The 7598-nt window shown below is 44.0% G+C and overlaps 1 protein-coding gene and 1 pseudogene across 2 annotated transcripts in view; one reads left to right on the top strand and one right to left on the bottom strand.

The window, feature by feature from the left end:
• The window catches only part of CTDSPL (CTD small phosphatase like), a 125697-nt gene that overhangs the window by 59010 nt on the left and 59089 nt on the right, over nt 1-7598 (bottom strand). The window lies entirely within an intron of this gene.
• Nucleotides 6102-7592, top strand: LOC105886868 (annotated as a pseudogene).

The following is a 7598-nucleotide window of genomic DNA, read 5'->3' as shown; positions in this document are numbered from 1 at the left end:
CCACTGCATCACAGCTCACAGCAACCTCTAACTCCTGGGCTTAAGCGATTCTCTTGCCTCAGCCTCCCAAGTAGCTGGGACTACAGGTGCCCGCCACAAGGCACAGCTATTTTTTGGTTGTAGTTGTCATTGTTGTTTGGCAGGCCCAGGCTGGAATCAAACCCATCAGCTCTGGTGTATGTGGCCGGCACCTTAGCCGCTTGAGCTATAGGCACCAAGCCTCAAGCATCTTTTATCGTCTTTCTCAAAGGACTGACATCATTTAAGCCAAAAAGAAAATTAATTCCTTAATAATTTATTTGATAGCATTAATGTGTGGTCCATGGTGGGAGCAGGATGGAAAAAAATGTTTCTTGTGTGGGCTGGAGACCCATGATCTTATCATCCACCATCGCTGCTGCTCTCCGTTCCTGGCATGGCTTTGATAATGGTCCTCTCCCAGCTCCTGCTGCTCTGCTCATAGGCAATTCTAGTCTTAGCTTCATTTAACTATGTGTTACCTTTTAATTTCCGCTGTTAGCCAGCCTGCTGTCTCCTCTGTAACTTTCCCATGGCCTCAAAAATCTCTCCCCATTTACCACTGGTCATCCTCTGGTCACCTTAAGGAGCAGGACTATCAGTCCCCAAGGCAGTGAACTCATCCAGCACATTATGTGTTTACATAATGTTTACTATGTGTCAGGTGGTGTTCTGAGTACTGAGGAACAGAGAACAATACTTACAAACATCCCTGCCCCCACTGAGCTTACTTTCCAATGGGAAGAGATAGACAGACATGTAAAATATGGGGTATACCACATAGTGAGAAGTATGGTGGATCACAGCCAGGTGGTGGAGTGGGGTGTGTTATTTTAAATATGGTGTTCAGGAAGACCACACTGACAAAGTGACATCTGAGCAAAGGAGGCCTTTCTGGGGAAAAACAGTCTAGGGCCTAGGCATCTCAGATGCCAGTGCCCTGAGATGTAGCATCCTTGGCATGTTCAAGAACAGAAAGGGGGCCAGTGTGGCTGCAGCAGAGTGAGGAGCCAGTGGTAGAAAAAGGTAGTTGGTGGTCAAGGGCTAGCTCAGACAGGGCTGCAGGCCACTGGAAGGACTTAGCTTTTCAGTGACATGGGGAGGTTGTTATAATATACCATAAAATGCAAGTTTATGAGAGAACTTCAATAAGGCTAAGTAGGGTTGAAGTTGGGACCTGTAGAGTCACTCCCTTCCTCACTACCCATGAGGAAGATTTTGGACTTTCTGTGTTAGGGAACTGTGACTCCTGCAAGAATCATGCTTCATGACTGGTGCATTTCCCCCACTTCCCCTTCTCCTGTTCTCTGTCACACACCCTCCACTGGACTCTGCACATGTCCAATCCAGCATCCCTTCTATGATGTCTACTCTCCCTTACCTGTCCATCAGCACCTGCCCTGTTCCCAGGACTGGATACAGAATTTGTAGGACCTAGTACAAAACGAAAATATAAGGCCCCTTGTTCAAAGAGTAAGAATTTCAGGATGGTAACAGTAGAGTATTAAACTAGGTGTAAGACCTCTACATGATGCCAGCAGTGCTTGTTCCTGTCTACCCAAGAAGGTAAGTAAAGCAAAGGCCCTGTGAATGTAGGCCCCACCCTCTCCAAGAAGCCCCAGTGGGAGGCAAAGGGTAACTGTTATCATTGCTGTATTCTATGAAGGGGTGAATGAGTCTGGATAGAAGAGAAAGACCAACCCAGGAACCAACTACTGGGAGGGCATGCCTCTTATAGGACAAGGACAGCTTCTCAGAAGGGGAAACCGAAGCTCCAAAGGGAGGCTAAACAGAAATGTCTCCTGAGTGCCTCCTTTGCATGGGACATTAAAGAAAAGAGAAAACAATGGTTGGTACAGGCAAATATTCAGTGTGATCAACCAAGGCTTCCCGTGAGCAGGTGGGATTGCAACTGAGAAGGGAAGGATGGACAGAAGAGACAGGGAGGGATGCTCATATAGGAGAAATGGAAAGTTACAATGTGTTTGGAAGATAACAAGGAAGCCAAGGAAGTACCACCTTGTGGGAAAGACCTCATCCTAAAGGCAGTGGGGGTGGTAGTAGTAGTGGGTAGTGACTATTTTGAGGAGGGCCAGGGACAGGATGAGTGAGAGATGTGCTTTTGGAAGGCTTAAAGAACAGACGGCCGGCAGGCTCAGATTCTCATCTGGTGAGGGCAGGGCAGCGAGAGCCCGCCAAAATTAGCTGGGTAGAGCCTTCCTATCATTAGTAGTGGGTATGCATAGATGGACAGACATTAGAGGTGGTTTAGATGCACATTACCAGGCAAGTGACGACAAATAAGAGAAATACACATTCCTGAGACAAAGTTCTCTGGCAGTATGCCCCAAACCATGTGTATCCCGCAGAATCCCTAAGTTTAGAAACTAGACTGGAAACTGTCCAACCAAAATAAACTTGGTCCCAAATATTTACTTTTGTTGTTATTTTCCTATTGTAAAGTTAGGAAGATCAATAAAAGCCTCTGGACATTATACATGTTACCCATCAGGATAATTTCTTAGGGTGCCCTCTTGTATATCTTGGCTGAAAAAGCTGGCAATTACAGAACAAGGCAGTTTCCAAGTAAAAGTAAAAGCTGTTGGCACATGGATAAACAAGTCTTCAACTGTGGGACAGCAACCATAATGAACAACAAAAGAGCAAACGGCAGGCCTAGAGAAATGTATTTTCATCATATAAACAAGACACATAGTAGTCTTCTCTCTGTAGGCCAAATAATGGAAAAGCTTTAGTATGAATCATAGTATGAATCATAATAAACTCTGAATTCTTACCTCAGGAATTTTACAACAAAGAAAATCTCACCTTGGATTAGTTAGAAAGCCATAAGGCATGAGGCCTGTTGTCCTTGTCCTTGGTTTTCAAACATAGAAATTCTTCTGTTTCATTTTGACAAGAGTAACATAGAAGAGTTTATGTTTAAAGCAGTCAGATTCAAATAGACATCAGCTGTCATGGATACACACAGATGTTTTCAGATTAATTCTGAAAATGTTATCAAATCGTATGTTCATGCTGCTCCCTTCCTGCTATCATAGTTTTCTGATAGCCTAAATGAATGATTTAATATTGTTTGTATTTCACATTGGCTTATACATGTGTTGTTTCAGGAAAAAAATAGAGAAAAGCAAGGAATCCTTGGAAGGCTTGTTTGTATTAACTAGCTAACAGTTTAATAATTCAGATGGAAATATGCATGATAAAATGTCACTGTCAACAGCTTATGGTTTTAAACTGTACAACCTGAATTCCCCTAAGAGTATGACTTTATAAGAAAGTTTTTTAAACAAATGTAATAGTTTGTTTCTTAACTAGGAATTTTCCAGGATATGATACCTTTACAAATGGAAAAATATTAACAAATGACCCCAAGAAACCTCTCTAGATAAAATTGCATAAACCACATATTTCAAAATAGACACCACATGTTGGAGACTGAACATGGAATAAAAAGTACCATGTGATTCTTCCTACACAGAGTTCTACTCTGCCAAGGAGATCAGGTATTTTAAGAACACACTAGAACTATCAGTTGGGATGGCAGTTCTCAGGAAGTCTTCATAGCATTTTCAAGGTTTCCCAAAGGAAAAGCTCAAGGCTCCTCTCTCCAGCTGTCTACTTCAATGTCACTGCAAGAATACCAGAAATGCAGATACCACCCTCGGCTTTCTTCCTGCATCCCCCACAGACAGCCAGATACCAGGCCCAGGCTCTTCTCCCATCTGCTTAGCAGTTATCCTGGCCCACACCACCATCCCTCCTTCCCTGGACCTTTGCAATAATCTGATTCCAGGTTTCTCTCCCTCATCTCCCTTTCACAGTGATCTTTTCTGAAATGTAGTTGTAGTTAGGCCCTCTTCCAACTTACAGCCCCTGGCTCTAGGTGGCTAAGATTGGGCTGTTGTAATGTTACATGAGAGAAGATGACACGGGGTAGCAAAGGCTACTCAGTGAACTCACTCCTTACTATCCATGATGGAAACAATGCCCTGGCTTATCAAATATCCACAGGCCTGAATATCCTGCCAGGCTTGTAGGCTCAGAGCCTAGGCTGGGCTGCAATCTTGAAGGTAGCCCTCACACAGAAACACATACTTAACACTGCAGGCAGAGGGTAGCAAGGCCCCTATTGGTGAGCAGGCTGTGTTCACAAGCCTCACTTGCTGACTACTTGTCTGGAGCCTGGCATGCTATTTCCATAAATACCATGTGATAAAGAGTGCCAAGATGCTCAAGTTAACCCATATGAGCTGATCTAACCCATAACTTGACAGAACCACATTTGCAAAGAAAAAGAATGGTAATTTATTTAGTAAAGCTTTATCTGGCATCTAATGTAAAGAAGCCTGCCAGCTCCTTTCGAAGTCCAGTATATAACAAAGCCAGATCCAACTAGCTCCTTTAATAAAATTAAAATAATGTCCTGATTTCCCCATCCTAGGTAGAAGAGGGAGAATCTCCCCCTGGGATGGAGCAGTTGGTTCCTTACCCAATTCTGTCCTAACATCTGCCTTCCCTTTAGAAATCTTCCTAGTCACTGCTACCCATTTTAGGGGCCTTGGGTACCTTCCTAGACCACACAGGACCAGTCTGGGAATGGCTCCTGCCTTCATGCTCTACTGCCCTGCAAGCCTTCAGTCTGAGATAGCACTCAGGAATCAAACTCAGAGGATAACTTACAATGGCTCCTTTTCGTGGGTTGTCTTCACCTGCTAAGCAGGTCTGGGGAAAAGAATGGCCCTGTGCTGCCCACCTCCAGAAGATGTTGTGAAAAAAGATAAAACAATGGGTAAGAAAGTCTAGGACAATTGCAATGGGCACAAGTGGAAGAGGTGAAAAACAGGTGGCCATTTTCCTGCAATTTCTCTCTTGGTCCCCTCTCTTTCTTTCTGGACAGGCAGGATCCTGGCCCAGAGGCTGAGGAAGTGCAGAGGGAAGTAGGTCTCACTGGTAGTTTGAGGGCAAGGAAAAGACCAGAACTAGGCTGAATTAATAGGTCATCTGACACCTGAGTGAGCTAACCAGACCAAATCACTTGCCCTATGCCACAATGCACATGACATATGCCCACATTAAATCCCCTAAAGCTACCGAAAGCACTGCAGTTATTAGGTAAAAGTGGAAGTACAATCTTAAGCCAGATACTATTCTTCCCTAAAAAAAGGCCACTTTTTGAAAATCCTATTTTTTTAGGAGGAAGTTTCCATACTGAAAATGTTATTAGTGGCTGGCTCTTTATCACCCACGGGCCCAAATGAGGAAGAGCAGAGGGGGTCCCACATACTTCCTTCGAGGCACCTGGCAGTGCCTCTCCTGCTTCCCATCCTAGTATTAAACAAATCATCGGGGCAGATATTCTAAAGCCTGAGGAAACACAGCTGACCTGAGGGGAAGCACAGCAGCAGAACCATCAAAGCAGCCCACTACAAATGGGAAAAGTGTTTCCTTTGTAAGCAGTTGTAGCAACTCATACCCCTGCTTCTAGCACCAGACAACTCAATCCCGGAGAGAGCTACCCCCACAGTACTCAGTCTCACGAAGACCTGATGCACACCAGGGCACATCCCGTCTGCTGGAAGGAAGGTGCAGGGATCTCACCATTGGCAACAGGCCAGGCCAGCTCAGGCCCTAATTCAGAGTACCCTAGCATATCCTCAAAGATCACAAGTTGGGATCATAAATCCCTCTCACTTAGAAATTGTTCCTCTAAACAATTCTTTCTGCCCTACAGTAAGCTGAGTAGTGCTTTTCCCCAAAGATAGCCATATCCCAATCCCCACCTAAGTTGCTAGCTATGGCAAAGGGAACTTGCAGACTGATTAATTTAAACATCTTGAGATGGGGAGATTATCCTGGTTTATCTAGAAAGGCCCTAAATGTAATCACAGGGGTTCTTATAAGAGGGAACCAAGAAGGTCAAAGAAGAAAATGAGAGGTGTGAGGTGGAACTTAAGAGGCTGGAGTGAGGAGAACTACCGTGGTGAAGCACCTGTGGAACGTTGTCAAGAGGAACAGTCGTTGTGTGAAGCTTCAAGGAACTTTCAGAATCTGTTGTAGAAAATGGAGAGACAGAAATGTCCTCAGAAAAACCATGGAAGCATAAACAAGAAACAAGTGAAGTGAAGCCAGAAGGTAGATCCTTGGGAGAGGGAAGGCCACAAACCGAAAGTGTCCATGAAATGATGGAAGAGGAAGAGGAAATTCCAAAACCTAAATCTGTGGCTGCACTGCCAAGCGCTTCTAAAGAAGAACATGTAAATGTAATATTCACTGGGCATGTAGATGTTGGCAGGTCAACCACTGGAGGACAAATAATGTATTTGACTAGAATGGTTGATAAAAGGACACTGAAAAAGTATTAAACAGAAGCTAAAGAAAAAAACAGAGAAACCTGGTAACAAGGGTAAAACAGTAGAGGTGGGTGTGACTATTTTCTTTTTCCTTTTTGGCTGGGGCTGGATTTGAACCCACCACCCTCAGCATTTGGGGCTGGCACCCTACTCCTTGAGCCACAGGCACCACCCAAGGGTGTGACTATTTTGAAATCCAGAAGAAGCACTTCACCATTTTAGAGTCCTGAGCCACAAGAGTTTTGTCCAAAATATGACTGGTGGTGACTCTCAAGCTGATTTGGCTATGCCGGTAATCTCAGGCAGAAAAGAAGAATTTGAAACTGGATGTGAAAAAGGAGGACAGACAGAGAACAAGGAATGTTGGCATAGACAGCAGGTGTAAAACACTCATTTGTGCTTATTCATAAGATGGATGATCCAACAGTAAATTGGAGGAATGAGAGATATGAAGAATGTAAGGAAAAATTAGTGCCATTTTAGAAAAAGGTTGGCTTCAATCCCAAAAAGAACATTCATTTTATGCCCTGCTGAGGACTGACTGAAGCAAATATTAAAGAGCAATTGGATCTCTGTCCTTGGTACATTGGATTACCATTTATTCCATACCTGAATAATTTGCCAAATAATAGTTCAGGTGATGGACCAGTCAGGCTGCCAATTGTGGATAAGTACAAAGACATGGGCACAGTGGTCCTAGAAAAGCTGGAATCAGGATCTATTTGTAAAGGCCAGCAGCTTGTGATGATGCCAAACAGGCACAATGCTGCAGTTCTTGGAATACTTTCTGATGATGTAGAGACTGAGACTGCAACCCCAGGTGAAAACCGTAAAACCAGAATGAAAGGAGTTGAAGAAGAGGAAATTCTTCTAGGATTCATACTTTGTGATCCTAATGACCCCTGTCATTCTGGACATATACTTGACGCCCAGATATAGAGCACAAATCCATCATCTGCCTAGGGTATAATGGCGTGTTGCACATTCATACCTGTATTGAGGAAGTGGCAATAAAAACCATAATCTGCTTGGCAGACAAAAAATCAGGAGAAAAAAGACTCCACCCTGTTTTGTGAAGTAAGATCAAGTATGCATTGCTCATGTAAGGATAGCAGGAACCATCTGCCTTGAGACCTTTAAGACTTCCCTCAGATGGGCCGTTCCACCTTAAGAGATGAGGGTAAGGCTCGGCGCCTATAGCTCAAC

The sequence above is a fragment of the Otolemur garnettii genome, unplaced genomic scaffold, assembly GCF_000181295.1.
Source record: "Otolemur garnettii isolate 467f Iridium unplaced genomic scaffold, OtoGar3 scaffold00002, whole genome shotgun sequence".
NCBI classification, from domain to species: domain Eukaryota; kingdom Metazoa; phylum Chordata; class Mammalia; order Primates; family Galagidae; genus Otolemur; species Otolemur garnettii.
Note: the sequence above shows the minus strand (reverse complement) of the source record. Positions and strands in the feature narration are given on the sequence as shown.